The following is a 16,582-nucleotide window of genomic DNA, read 5'->3' as shown; positions in this document are numbered from 1 at the left end:
GAGTTCCGAAACATCCCCCATCTTATTAATTCCAGATCCTTCGATCGCTTTGGAATTCTAAACTGGAGAACGTTGCTGCTGCAATCTTTTTACCAATTCAAATAATTTTAATATCAATATTTTAATATTTATATTTTTTATTCTCTCTCTCTCTCTCTCTGTGTCAATAAGACACTAGAACTCAAATTAAAAAGCCAGCTGAAACTAAGCAAGTAATATTTTGTTATTTAATTAAGTTCCACAAACATTTTAATTTTTTTAAATTTTGATGAGCTATCTGACTCTGAGATAGAACTTTCAAAAAATTTTTGCATATCTTGAGAGTAATTAATCTCCGTATCGAGAACATTTACTCATCATAATGGGGTCTCGAGAGTTTTTGAACGAGCCAGAAGTACGATCAAAGTTTCGACATTCAGCAAAACTTCATCACGATTGATAAATGAAAGAAACTTTCCTTATAGTTCAAGTATAATTAGAAAAATGCCGAATTAACCACTCTTGTTATCGTTCCTCTATAAAACTCGCTTTTTATTTGAAAATATATACCTCAATATATATCTGTGGTCGTATATACAGTGTATATACACATGTACATACATAAATATATATACACTATCTAAAAATGTAATTACTTATTGTTAGAAGTGCAGCAGAAATAATTCCCTATTATTAATTGTCTTATTTCTTTTATTAATTAATAATAAGAATTTAATTCTGTTACACTTCTAAGTAACTATATTTTTAGATAGAAGTTTTAAGGTGTACATTTTAATGCAGATAAATGAGAAATTACATTCTCTCTCTCTCTCTCTCTCTCTCTCTCTTTCTCTTTCTCTTGAGCAACGAAAAACGATGACGTATAATCACGTCTATCTTGCGGTCTACCTTTCCACGTTTCCTAGTTCCGAACATCCGTGATTTTCTTCGTCGAGTAATACGAGCTAGGCCGAATTTGCGCCGGTACACGGCAGATCTAACAACGATTCGGAGTTGAGATCTTGTAAATGAGCCTTGTTCACAAATTTACCTCCAGAGGTGTAGTTATTTCACCGACAAGACTAAAACTATATTACCATTAGGCAACTACCTTCGAGATTTGTCTTTTCGTAAAATTGCTGCGACAAGCGCGAAGGCACGGAATTATCGGAGCGAGTCGATGATAACCGACGATAACGAGCAACCTGACTCCCTAATGATCCATGTATCACTCCAACTATCTAGCGCAGCGGCTGAAAGTTCATCTTGTTATCGCGCTACGGGGGTAAATCTGTACGTTCTGATGACCGCCATCTAGCCAGCGAAGATAGGACAAGATAAAGTAACTCCGGTCGTAGGTGCCCAACGGTACGTGACACTCTTAGGCCAGAATCATGGGTCCCTGGCTTTGTGGTGCTCGCACGTTTTTACCAGAGATTTTATTAACTCTTCTCGAGACTTAAAACCATCGAAACGAGCATGCTTTCACCGTAACGAAATAATAATGAATGATGATAGAATTTATTTAATCATTAGACCTTTTCTGCGAAGAGTGTATCAGTCAAAAAATCCAAAGATTTGAAACAATAGCAATATTATTTTACAAAATTTATAATCTATTAATTACTCGTAAATTTAATATGATTATTTAATAGATGGTTTTGTTCAAAGATATTACTTTAAGATAAATAAGTTAAAATTTCAATGTATATTTTTTGCTTCTTTAGTTCCGATAGTTTTATTGTCAAAGATTTTTCGTACACTGAGAAAAAAAAATGTTAATCTCAAGAAATATTTAGTCCGATACGTTCAACTAAACATTTTTTTAGTTAACTAAACATTAATTATTTCAACAATTTATTTAGTTTCTTTAATCAAGATTTAATTAAGTCAACTCTAATGTTTAGTTAAGTAACTAAAATGTTTAGTTGAACGTATCGGACTAAATATTTCTTGGGATTAACAAAATTTTTTTCTCAATGTAATTTCCATACCTACTTTGCAATAACTAATTCAAAAAAAAAAAAAAAATGCAAAATTTCCGGTCTGTAAATCCGCTATTCTTTAAATACCACAGTGCCTCATACGCTTTTACAATTCACGATAATTCCCGGGTGGTTACTCATCGGTGCGCCTACTCTACATTCCACTTTTACGATATTACGTTACGCCGCTTGGAGATGGAAGCGAGTCATTACGTTCCATCATGTTCCATTTAACAATATGACTTACCAGGCGATACTAGGAAAAGTGACCGTCGCACGTTCCCCAGCAGAGCCAGCAAAGAGCGGGAAGATGGTATATACGTGACATCGAATCCCGTAGGATCGAGCGGGAAAAGTCGTTTTATTGACCCGTGGGAAAAATCCATCGGAATAGAAGGACACAGCCGGCGAGGACTAAAACTCAATTTGTCAGCGTGTCGTAGCTTTCGGGATCTCCCTCCCAAGAATAGCGTCTTAGCCTTTTAGGGCTTCGCGTCTCACCTATAACCGCTTGCTTGTCATGTGTAGCAAAAGTCCCTTTTCCTTTCTCTTTCCAAATTACGTTTTGTTCCGATCCCCCCAAAAAAATATTCTATAGTAAAAACTGAAACAGCTAAAGTCAATTACATATAATAACATTACGGACGAGCTTAAGAAAGTTTTCCTCCTCGAAAAGGGCAATCGCAAGCATTTTAATCTGTAGAAAATATTTTTTATCAAATTGCTGTGAGGTAAATGAATTTTCTCTTATAAGCTTTTCCAACGTTCGACTATTTCTTTAAGAAAAGGAAAACATGTAGTTTAATTATTTTTTTAAAGTATTTAGGATTGCTGAATACAAAAATGGTATTGTAACGTAACGTAAGAATTTGAGGTAGAAGTTCTAATATGGCGGATGCAAAGAATAAAATATTTTCAATTTCTGAAAGTTTATATTAAATTTGTATTTGAGAAACTTTCTGATGAAAGTTTGCACGTTGCATTGATCTTTTTGTATTGCTTGTGTATTCTCAGGATCGCAGAGTACTAGATATAATTTATACAACCAAGTTTTGAAAATATAACAAAACGTTGATAAGAATTACATAGTAAGTTATAAGTTTTCGCTTTAATTTAATACCACATTAATTTATCCGCGAGTATTAATCAATAGCCGCTCTTCTATTCCTTTATCATTGAGATTCAAGAAATTTAAGAGTTTTATTATATTTTATATATAGCATAAATATCATCAGAAACTTATATTATTATAATCATATTTGAGTAAGCGTTATGCGAAGATAACGCGCTCGTGTCAAGACTTTCATGATTAATCCGAGAAATTTTGAATCTTTTTGTAAGTAATTTTTGAAATATTTTATATTAATGTTTATCACAATATTTTGTATAAGTTAAATTTTTAAATCACCCTATTTATAACTGTATAGTGACTCAACATTTATGAGATATGCTTTTTTAAACCTATCGGGACATATATGTCCTACTGGATGTAAAAGGGTTGATATATAAGATTGAAGTAACCAGATACAAATATAGCAATATATCCGCAAACTCGAGAAAATTTATTTTCTCCTAAGTCCGAGATCGTGTTGAGAATTTTTCTGTGAGAATTTGTTGTATGTTGATCTGCATTTATTAGATCTTTAATCAAATCCGCGCAATCGTCTGACATAAAATGAAAACGATAAACGAGAGGAAAACGTGAGATCGATGAAGCGAGGGCGCGCTAGGTCGCAAAGCGAAGATCCACCTGTGACGAAGGAATTGGGTTACTCGAGGAGCTAAAAAATTCGTAGAGGGTGAAAAAGTTGCGATGGATAAAAGTGCCGCCGCGCGTCGTAGGTACGAGCGTCGTAACGCCGGCAAGAGAAGGTGGAAAGTCATTATCGCGACAAAGAAGATCGGGGTAATCGAGCTTGCTTCAAGAAGCTTATATCAGTAAGCTTCAGCCGCGACTAAAGAAGCTTTCGACGATTTGAGTCTGGTACCCAGAGGAAAGGACGGTATCCGCCCGACTCGACAAATTTGTGAAAAAAATGTTTCAATAGGCACCGATCTTTTTTGACACAGACAGTGAAAGAGAGAGGGGGGGAGAGGAAGAGGGAGAGAGAGAGAGAGAATTGGCAATCTTTGTGCGGTAATATATAAATAAACCAAGGTCCAATATTAAAACGCGAGTAACACGAGAAATTTACTCGCCGCTCTTTGTGTATTTTTTTTTCTAAAACATCCTACAATGCGATAAAGCCAGGGACCGTATTCTCGAGCCTGTCCTAACAATTTTCGTATGCGACTTTCTATTCGAAAACCATTGAATTTCGCATGCGAGTTTCATGAAAACGATTCGAGAATAGGGCCCCAGATTCGCGAGCCGGATAAAACACCACGAACGATATCCGCATGCAACAGAAAAATTCCGACGAAAGTGTGAATAAAGAGAAGGATCGCTGAGAGTTGAACGGGCTTTCGAGCAACACGCTCCGAGGTGAGATTCTCGCGAAAGAAGAAAATTATGGTCTCAAGGGATCGGAAGAAACGGGGACCGAATTTTACAACTCCTATTTGTTTTCACTTTCTTTTAACACTCCCATCTTTCGGCTTTTCCGACTTCGCGCCCAAAGAATTAAAGCTTTCGGCTTGAAACACGGTTTTTTACTTTCAATGGTTTTATTTTTTGTTTTACCAATCTTTTCTCTATTGTGAGGTTTGCGTGCGCGCTTCACAGTCGTCTCTATTTTGCACAAATAATTAGTTTTCTCGTTTGTTTGCTGCATCTCTTTTTATCGGCCCCGGCCATTATTCTCTTTGTCGGTTCAGTCTTTTGACTAGATCAAACGTGCGGAAGCTCAAAATGAAGTTTGTCAAACGATCGGGAGTTGATAGGCATTTGGTTCCATTCTAAAATGTTAGGTTTTTCATTTTCACTGCGACTCGACAGGAATACGATAAAAAGGATTTCTCACCGAAGAGAAATATTTCTACGCAGATGATAATAAATATATATATATATATATTACATTTGACGAATTGTAATGTAACTTATTTTTACATTATTCTTAGACTGGAAATAAAATAGATTTAAAAAAATAAAAACGACTTTATATATATAGTTAAATAAAAAAGGCAAGGAGCTAATAAATAAGAAAATATATTTTACATATCATGAATAATAAAATATATATTATGTATAAAAAATTGCACATTTACATTAAATTTATTGTTGATATTTATTGACGATATTTAATTCCATTTCTATCTCAATTAAGTCTTCATTTTCGTGTTTCTGCTTTAAGATCTCAGTCGCGTAAAAAGCTATGTCAAAGAAACGAAAATAATCTGGCATTTAAAAAACGGTCCTACAAAGACGTCAGATAAAAAGCAACCGTTCAGAATTTTCCAATATTTGGATACGTGACCTGCGGCGAAACCGCGAACGTAAAATTCAACTGCGCTTGATGCCGTTTTATCGACTTTACACATGCAACGATCCGACAACTATCCGCACGACAGGTATACGTTTTCACAGGCATTAAGGGATCCTCCCGTGGGCTCTCGAACTTCCCGTCCGCGGATGAGAGACACGTGAACTTCCGCCATCGTCTCTAGTCTCTGCCCCGATTTCCGGTTCCCTATACATATGATAAGCGTCGAACATTTCGCGTGTTCCGGACACGTGACACACGTGACGCACGCGACGCCGACTCCTAATGAGTTTCGATTAACCGGCTGGCACGCGAACGCATGTATTGCGTTAGTCTTATGTTAACGGGATTTTGGATATACTGTTGAATGCAATTCCCTCACATTAGAGAAAAATTGGAAGTTTAAAGCGACCAAAGTTGTGATAAATGCAATTCATAAGTATAAGATTACATTATCTCATTACTGAATTTATGAAAATTCGCGTATCCAATGTTATATATAATCATATACTTTTCTATATCAATTGCTTAACATGTAATTATTGTATTAATTTTAGTTAATTATCCAAAAATCGAACTAAAAAATATATATGCAGTGATATATTGCAATTTTTTGATATTACGTAATCGACATTTTATTCATATTTTGTGTACATTTCAATTGATTTTGATAATATATTCTCCGATTTGAAATGTATGTATATGTGTATATATATATATATATATATATATATACATACTATTTTTCGGAGAAAATTATTTTGAATAAATATTATAAAGCAAGAAAAATATTGAAACGCGTGAAACACTGAAAGAGGAAAAGAATCAATATTACTGTTATCAATATTTGACGTGTATAAACTTATTATTATATATGAATACGTCCATTGAATACGTTTTATTTACGTTAAAATACACATTAGTGCACTCCAGTTATTGAGCAATAATAATAGTCATGGGGTATTTAGCATGCGAAAACATGCTTTGTAATTTAGCAACCACACATAAAAGCAGTTGCCGTATTATAACTTTTCTGGATAAACAGATTTTTTCATATAAACTTCTTCTTTCAATATGCATCCAAAACACCATGGTTTGTTCTGTTGAGAAAACTGAATACTGTCGGTGGCGATAATAATAAAAAATTGTAGTGTTGCTCTATATTGCTCTATATATATATATATATATATATATATATATATATATATATATTGTTATCTAATGTTTTAAAAATAGAATAACTTTAATCATTTTAATATTGCATTACGGGATAAATAAAAAGCATCGAGTCATCAGTAAGTGAAAAAATTCAGTCATCAGTAGCATCAGATTTCCTGACGGCCGTAGATTGCGATACCTCTACGGGAGCAGGGTGGAGTTTAATCAGTGATCATCTCCAGAAATTCATCATCTGCTGTATCGATCAGTGATATCCTTACTGATGACTGATTTGAGTGTCTCGCCAGTCCTCTTATATAGCATTCTGTATGATTTTTTCTTACGAGTAAACTGAGTTTCTTTGCGACATCTAGTGGTGAATGGAGCAGCTACATTGCTGGCTCGGTCTACACATATATGTACATATCGTCCACTGACGCGCTTGTGTAAGTGCCGCACGTGTTCGCGATTGACTGAGACACGAGTATAGATAGTAGATAGATTTTGCAAGGCTCGATTCTCGCTCGCATAAATATTTCATGAGTTCTTCTGATGTGCTGACTATGCTAAATCATTGCATTTTTAGTGAAATATTTTAAGAAGGAAGGGACCAAAAGCCAAAAGAAAAAAATAATTTTCTTACGTAACGATATTTTCTAGCAAATTGTAATATTGAAAAGCTAACGTGCAAAAATAAAACATGCAGAAAAATATTTTTTAAAAGTGCGCAAATATGTTATTAATTCTTCTATTTTCAAAGGTTCGAAAACAAAAGCCTTGAAAAAACGTTATTCTATATTTTCGACTATTTGCGCACGAAAGAATTCATCTTTTTTTTCTATCGTATAATATGATTTTCGACACATTTTATCTATCCTTTCGCCTTTTTTCTCTACATTTCTAGGCTTGTTACAAATAAAGATTTTATATTACAAAATATCTTTTGTAAAAAAAAACATACAAATATTAAGATATTTTTCCATGAGACCTGAAGGACGTCACATCCACATAAACGTAGTATGTTATAATGTATCATATAAGTCGTATATCATATATTATAGTCATATGTGATATTCATATGTAGTCCAAACTTATATTTAAAATCGTTTTAAGTTTGGTCATGGGTAGTTCTAACTGTCTTGTCTTAACTGTCTCCGTTTAACCAATGAAATAACCATATAACGTCTCGAGATCATATTTAAGATGACTTTGAATAGAAGATCGGACTATGAATATCGGTCCGTATATATTATGCGGCCTGTCATTACACATCAATGACAATATTTTTTAATATTATAATTACAGCATCTGTGCATTTCTCCGAAAGCGGTTGAAGTTAAAAAGAAATTTGATATACAATAAATGAATAAATAAAATTTATAAAGATATATATCTATATCTGAGCGTAGGGTTTTTCAGAACGACTTCAAAAATTGTGACCAATGATTTGGGAGGTTATTTTACTTGAACATAGATCCTAATCTCAATACTTATATACAATATACTTATATATAATTACAATTTACAATACAGTTATATATTGTATGTACATTGTTATACATATATATTATACATATACATACATAATATAAAAAAAAATATTTAAAATTTTAATATTAATATATAAAGTAATACAATTTAACATTTTAATATTAATATAAATTAAAATATAAATAATTAAATATTAAAAAAAACGCCCCCGGGTGGGCTCGAACCACCAACCTTTCGGTTAACAGCCGAACGCGCTAGCCGATTGCGCCACGGAGGCTATTGCCTTTTCTTCTATTACATGTTGTTTATACATATATATGCATATAAATATACACACATACATATTATGTGCGTGTTTGTATATCTGTATTATATATACATATATAAATATGACTAAATCTGTTTAATTTAACTAATGCAGTTTAGAAATAATAATCTAATTATAATTTATTATAAAATAAATTATATTCTTCCAATATATATATATATATATATATATATATATATAAACATATAAGGAATATCAAGTAAATTCTTTTTTATATAAATCTCTTTAATTTCTGAGACAAAAAATAATTATACTACACAATCGCGCAATTATGAAATAATTCGAAATAAAAAAGAAAAGAAAATAAATATGCTTGCTAGATTGCATCACGAATACATCGTTCGATTATTTTGACGTCATTTGTAAGAGCAAAAATAGCATGTTTCCGAAACTGCCATCATCTATTGATCGCGTGTGTTGGCCCGTGATGAGAAACGAAAAAACGAGTGCCTTTTTTAACGTCATGATAACTCGCGACTGAAAATGTGCATAATTACAACACGCAAAATAAACGCGATAAACAGACCGGCTTGCAGTGAATACAATCAAAATGTGCGAAACCAGAAAATCGTATATAACGTTTGTTCTTACAGTTTTACTGATAATGTTTGTATTGAGCATTGAAACCGATGTTCTTTCAGTGAATTTCAATTTTGATATTGTAGACATGCGAAATGGATCTTTGGTGTTTATTCGTGGCGATGAAAATGCGATAGTTTCAGTCAAATTTAATTTTTTGTATCGACAAAATATTCGGAAGTATATATGTATGTACATGCAATATGCAAACATATAAGTGTATTGCACACATATGTACTTATATTGATTTTATTAGGCATTTAAGTTGATTTAATATTAAATTGAAAATTAAACTTCAGATTACAGATAGAAACAATTTTCGGCAATTTTTGATAAGATAGATGATTTGTCTGCATTTTTGCACGGACCCACATTACATAGACCAACTTTTTTAAATCACTTTACGTATAAAAATATTAAGATAAAATTATCGAAAAGTAAATACTTATGAGGTATTTTATATTGATTTCATATGTTATATATTCTGATAAAATATAGAGTGTATATGAATATGTACCTATATGCATGTCCTAATATTTTTTTATATAAAAGTTTCTTTTTAGTTTTTTGCTAATCAGAATGTTTCTATATATCTCGAATGCGCCAGTTATCGAATATTCTACATATATATATATATTGTAGATTGAACTTGCCGTACTAGTTCACTGGTTTCATTGGTTAGCAAGAAAAATAGAGGTTTTTCATTTTAAAGTTTTATAAAAAAAAAATCAATTCTAAACTTGTCAAGGAGTGTGAGATATTATGTAAGCGTGCGTAATCGGCAGTGATCGATATTTCCGCGCTGCGAACTCGTCGTGGACTTAAATATGTATTTACATCCAACTAAAAATTTGAATCGATATCGGTGGACTCAATCTCGCTCTTTTCAACCTGCCGAAGCGTGATTCTCAAATCCAAATAATACGTATCCAGGAATACAGAAATGCGAGTTTGGCATACGATCTGACGATAATAAAAATAGAGAGAGACACAAGCCCTCAGCAAAGAGCTTTACATACAGGTCCAAAAATCCTAGATGGCTTAATCTTTCTGGTTTAATCTCTCCAACGGTATATCACGAGATATTTGTCACATATAAAATAATCTTTAGAATCTCAAATCTTTTATTATTATAGTTTTTTTTTATGCGGAAAGTTTATTGGTAAAAATTAAGAAAATAGCTTTCTCTTGTAAGAACTTCAATCGCGAATTTTCAAAGTATAATTATCCACAAATTAGATAACAAAACATCATCTCGAAAGTCTCGTTGAAACTTTTCTTCATGTGTAAACGATGTATATGCAAACATTGAAGTAATAGTGACGGATGTACTTTAGATTCTCTCTCTTGCTCTCGACTAGACTATACCTTCTCGATGTTAAGCTTGTACACATTATTTATTATACATATATATATATATACATATATAAGTGTGTATGTACATACAACAGACTCTTGAGTTTCCCGTCAATTTACGTCGGTTGGCACTAGCTTATATCACAAGCCGTTTACGATCATTTATCGGCGCCGACGTCGACAGGGAACTTAAGGCACTTAGGGCAAATCGTGATCTACGAGCGAACCGTGAGGGGCACGGCTGCGAGGGAGCGGCTCAACTCGCCTCAAGACACCTCGAGATAGCCCCCGTTCGAAGTGCCGTCACTAATTAAGAAATACTTCCCTTGACGCCTACCCTAACAGCTCGGACACGCCTGATTCTGACCCACACTCTCACAAGGCCGACTAGCCGGCAACCTTTATCTACTTAACGTTTTAGAAAAGAAAAGCGGAGCGGTTCACGTTTTTCAACGTGTCTTAGCGTCGCAAGAATAGATTACATTATTGAAAGTAAAATCACAAAGATAGTTTTTCTGATAAAAAAAAAGTTTACAGCACCACATTTCGTTAACTACAGTTTTAATAACTTTTGCAACAGTAAAGAGACTGATTTATGCAACATATAAATCCGAATTTTTTAATATGTGCTACTGTAATTTTTGCTTTTGCATATAATTAATGTTATTCTTGCATACCGATAGCGTTGATAATGAAACAAACAGCACAAACGTTACAGTATCAAAAAGTAGATCTACCGTTTTGCGTTTCACAGTTTCAATTGTTTGTGATGAAACTTGCAATATGAAACGAATTGTCAACAACGTGTGATTCAGGCGCGCGTGTGTATCAACTAGGATCATGGAAAAGTTTTTGTTGGGTCAGATATCTCGATTTCTCGTCTTTTTAATAGTGCGCTCTCGCATTGAAACGATTTGCACGACTTTCGCGAACTCATATCCTACTCGAACACCCGGATCTGAGTTGGACTTGGAATTAAAATCTAAAAGTTAAATGTAAGACGCCAGATCAAATTTACTGAGCAATCGCCCCTTTATATGCGCATCGAATATATATTTTCGAGCAAACACGAAAGCATGAAAGTTGGATTAAATCGTTCCCGAAGAGTGATCCGAATTGCCTTCGAAAACCCCGTAAGATTCAAACAACGACGATTTTTTCTCGTAAAATTAGTGGGTCAATTCCAGGATCAATTAAATCATCGAGGCAAATACCTCAAACTTAATATTTACACGAATGTCAATTGCGTGTAAATATAGAAATGGCAATTGAAAAAGTTAACACGATGTTTATAACATTATAATTCGTACAATGTTCGCTTTGTTTTTTTATAATACATTATAAATTATAATTATATTAGGAGTATAGAAAAGCTCTATTTGCTTTTATGTCGATGTGTTCGCACGGTAGTTTCCATTAAGTATCGAAACTCGATCATTTGTGTTGCATAATACGGTGTTGTCGCTGCTTATCGGAAGCGTTTGAAATCGCGTTACGTAATCAAAATTGTGTCATCATGTCGAGGGCCGCTGGGGTACGATGACGTTTAATTGGACGATATTTGCTGAACGCATGTAATCACCTGTTGCACGCAGGATGCGCCCCGTTAACGTCGACGCGCTAAAATAAATTCCCGTCGGATATTTCTAAGCGAACCGGCATTCGCGCGCGCGCTCCACGGAGCGCAGAGGATGTTTCCAGACAATTTAGAGCCTTCGTTCGCCAGCCACGTTGCGAGCTTTACAAGTAACCGAATAGGATTTAATCCTGCGCGCGGAGTCACGTTGAGACAGAAACGCCACAACTTAACGGTTATTATTTGCTATTATAGGTATAGATTTGTGATAAAACATATATATAAATTATACATTTGCAAATTGGATAAAAATAGTTATTATAAAGCGCGATAAAATATTATTATTGCGGACATAACTGCATGCTTCCGGTGTAACTGATGAAGTAAATTTATTAACATGTTCTCTGTTGCGTGGGGCGTTTGCACCTGGTTCAAGGTATCTATTATTATGGAGAATGGCCATTTGATATTTTCGCTATATATAACATTATTATAAAATATTTTATAAAATCATGTATATACTGATGCTTTATAAATATTATGTAAAATACAGTTATCACATCGTGGAAACATCGTTATATTTTTTCTTAATATCTAATAATTCTAGATAATAATTTATCTAGTCTTATAAATGTTATATAGTATGTGTTATAAATAAAACTATTAGCCTCTCGACGTAAGGCGCGTGCGATCCACGCGACCTGAACGGAAAGTTACCGAAAATCGATTCGACAGGGAACGCGTTAAAGTTCTTACAATCGAGTATATCATATAAATATAACAAGAAGGTCTCAATCTTTGTCCCTTCAATTTGACTTACCCTTGAACGGTTATCCGTTAAATCTTTTCCGTTCATCCCGGGCGATGTCTTATTGGGTCACGGGGTATGCGGGTGCATGTCCTTCGGATTCCAGAACACGCCGGAATGACGAAGGGAAGCCCGAGAATACGTTGGTAGTGTCGATGACGATCGACATATTGGGATTTTCATTTGAACAGTGGGACGTTATGGAATGTGACGCCGGTCGAAAGTCCAGGAATGAAATAATCCTCGCGAAATGGGTGACCTTATATCACGTGCACGTCGCTTTCACGTAAGAAGTATAACTGTCAATTTATTTGACACTTGTAGTTTTTCTCAAGCAAAAATAGATGTTCCCTGTGCTATCGTGCATTAAACGTGAGCATCTTAAATTTTTATACTAATTAGTAGCAAGTAAGATAAAAAAGTCTTTCCATATTTAGAAAATAACGAAACATGAGTAATTATCTACGATTGTATAAGTATATATTACGAATTGGTTCTACCATTTTTTATCTTCATAATTTAAGGTGTCTGTATGATTTGAGAATTGCTTTATTCTAAATAAGAGATTATGAATCACTATAGAAAACGTAGAAAAAATGTACAAAAAATAAATATATATAATTACGATATATTAATATATGTATATATTGAACTTTATATTATGATAATATTATGTTATAATATATATTTTTCAATAAAATTGTGGAAAATATGTTCGCTATGTATATGACAAGGTGCTCCGCAGAAATATTGATATTGATCGATATGTGAAGGATCACGTGAGAATAACACTAATGGAAAAACAATCTCAATCTCTCGTCTCTCTATAAAGAAGCTACTCCTAAAATGTTTCTTGTATTACGTCTTCGCACGATACAAAAATATATTTTATTACAATGCATTAGAATAATCTTTATAGCGTGCGTAGACATAATATAATAGCGAGGAACATCGCTCGGGTCTATAGAAAAATGTTTTAGGGTCGGCTCTTTCAACGAGGTCGGAATCGGTTTTCCCTTGGAGTTGTACCCTTGATAACGCATATTTCTCACGCGATATCAATATTTCTGCGAGAGCCGGCTAGCGTGCAGTACCGGCGAATGGTGTATTTTCCGTAGCAATTGTTGAGAATAATCCGATCGATCGCGAGAGAGCGGCATTTAATTATCACTATAAGGGAATTGTCGGGCCGCTTCGAGTTGTCGGATTATCGCGCGTATACCGAAGTCGCCCGGAGCAAATTAGCTCCGTGCCTTGATTTCATGCAATCATCCGTGGCCGAGAACCGAGCTGTGCACGAACCGCCGATTAGGACGCTTGTGTATGCGCAATTGCATCGGTCGCGAAACGAACGCCCGCACACGGAATGCAACGACCTATCGATCGAGAGCGAGTCGCTTCGAGTCTCGCGGTTCGCCACCGAGGGGCGAACGACCAATTTCGGGGCACGAATTATCCCGATAGGAACTTTGTAACTTGTATCGCGTACACGTTATTATTACCGCGATAATTGGATCGGTGGGTTTGCCGATACGGCGTGCATTGACGATCGCGTATACGTGAACTTTGGCCGCGCGAGAAAGTCAAAATATCTGGGGCGCGTCGAAAAAATACGTATAAACGAGAAAGTTTATACTCATTAGCTGCAGAAAGTCAAAATATTAGAAAAGAATTATAATTACAAAGAGAAAAATATTTGTGCGATTATAAGTATTTATACAATATAAAAGTCTACAAATATGAAACATTTTTTAATGAAAATTAATCAGAGTTCTGAATTATACATGGAAATTGTATAAAAAATTTTGTGTAATTTAATATACATTTTTATAAGCTTTTTATAAATTTACATATTAAGACTCATTTTAGGCAATTTATAATTCGCATCAAATAGAATCCTAAATATTATTCTTTTAGATACACACGGAATAGGAGATTTTATTTATTTTACTTATAATTTTATACGTCATATAGTTTTGTATTATATTTTTCAATATTTTGGTACATATACACTTTGTATTCTTTTGAGATATTTTTACATGATATATATACGTAGCACGCATATAATTGTAAATAAGAAATCTGTTCTGAGATCGTCTAATTGTAAGTGATAAATTATAAATTTTACTTAATTCACGTTGTCTCCTGCGAAAGAGCTATTACTGCAGAAATATACTGCTGCTTGATTCTATAAGATTCTTCAAATCCTGCATCTGTCCAAAAATGATGGATCGCGCACGATGGCTCTTAGGTGAAGCTCGAAATGCATTGTGAGCATTCGGTCGAGATTCTCTTTTTCGCGTTCTCCATTTTCCTTTCGTTTTCATTCCGCTACGTGTACGTGCGGCTGTCGAGTATCAAAGCTTTCGAAACTTCCGCTCGCGCGAGACTGGAACTCTAAATGACGTTCGACGTAAGCGCCGTTACGGTTTGGAAACTTCAAGCTGTCAGCTTCCGGCATCTCTTATCGCTCTTGCTTGCACGTTCCTCCCGTCGCCCATCGTCCGGCGATTTGAATTCATTCGGCGCCCCGCTCGGCGTGACTTACTTTCAAAACAATTTTAAAAAAGTGCTCCTTTTATCATCTCTTCCTCGACAAAGACTCTCTCGAGGTAGAACGCTTTCTTTACTATTGATAGAAACGCGCGTGTGCCTTTGTAACGATGATTTCGTTCTCATTCTCGCTCTTTTCTTCATACTTTGCTAAAACGGAAAAGCAAAAAAAAAAAGAAGAACGCATCTATTTTTTAAATCCTGAGTTGAGGAAAATACATCGAGTCGTCTTTATGCATTTTACTTTAAAGTTTCATTATTTACGACGTGGATTCGAAACGCCATGCCACGTCGGACTCGCGATGCGGATCCGTTGAATCAGACTTCCGCGCGCTTCTTCGCTATTTAATCCTTTTAACTACGTGTACTCTACCCTCGCTAGACGAATGCATATCGCAACGCGCCGTCGAGAATCACCAGACCGTCACAAACGCGAGGCAAATCTTCCGGCGTAGCGGCCGGAAGTTTCGAGTGCCGCACGGAGATTCTCGCGGCCATTGTTGCTCTACGGCCGGCAGGATAGCGCTCGCGGGCAGGCGGTCTCAAGTTTTCCGAGGGAAACTCCGGATCTTCTTTGCATCGCAATTTATTTTTCTCTCCAGAACCGCGAACCGATTGTCTTTCGTCATTGTCGCGTATATATTAGCTGGGTTCTCCCGTAAAATTGCGCCGGTAATTCAGATAATTATATTCCAGCGCGAATTTAACATGCAAATTGGACGTCGCCACTCTTTCAAGTTATTACACACCACTTTGGAGCAATAAAAAGAAACTTTATATATATATTATTTTCTAAACTGCAGTTCTTTCAAAAATTCATAATTTTCATAAAAAACTGAGAAACTTTTTTTGTAATTAACTAAATTTTTATAATTAGAAATTATTGAAAGGAATATGTTTGATGTAACTTATTCACATATTATTAAAATGTAAGAAATGTAAGAGCTTAAGAAACATTGATTTATTTGCATATCTCATCTTACATGATTATTGCATTAATCAAAGAGGAGTTTTTACAAATTTAAATAACAACGTTCTATCTAATTTTTAATATTTTGATGAATAAAATTCATCACGTTATAATATTGGAAAACTGCAGAGATATCGTTTATTAATTGTATAACGTTGCAGAGATCTCTAATCGCGTTTTGTAATTTCCCCTGGTTTCAGTAGATTTTCTCAAATACGACACACGTCTTTTCAAGGTACATCTCAAGATAAAACATTTATTTCCTGATATTAGTATCGTTTACGGCATTAGTATCGTTGTTGGCAATCCGAGATGTCATCGGTCGCTCAATGATTACAAGGATGTCCAGCACCAGGCGTCAAGGGTACTCTCGCACA

The 16,582-nt window shown here is 34.7% G+C and overlaps 1 protein-coding gene and 1 non-coding gene across 5 annotated transcripts in view; one reads left to right on the top strand and one right to left on the bottom strand.

The window, feature by feature from the left end:
• The window catches only part of Nachra3 (nicotinic acetylcholine receptor alpha3 subunit), an 84,564-nt gene that overhangs the window by 34,303 nt on the left and 33,679 nt on the right, over nt 1–16,582 (top strand). The gene's annotated exons all lie outside the window — the stretch shown is intronic.
• Trnan-guu (transfer RNA asparagine (anticodon GUU)) lies at nt 8,239–8,312 on the bottom strand. The gene has a single exon. It is a non-coding gene; the product is annotated as a tRNA-Asn (tRNA).

The sequence above is a fragment of the Temnothorax americanus genome, unplaced genomic scaffold (assembly GCF_048541705.1).
Source record: "Temnothorax americanus isolate GAGA-0224 unplaced genomic scaffold, ASM4854170v1 Scaffold3, whole genome shotgun sequence".
Lineage (NCBI taxonomy): Eukaryota > Metazoa > Arthropoda > Insecta > Hymenoptera > Formicidae > Temnothorax > Temnothorax americanus.
Note: the sequence above shows the minus strand (reverse complement) of the source record. Positions and strands in the feature narration are given on the sequence as shown.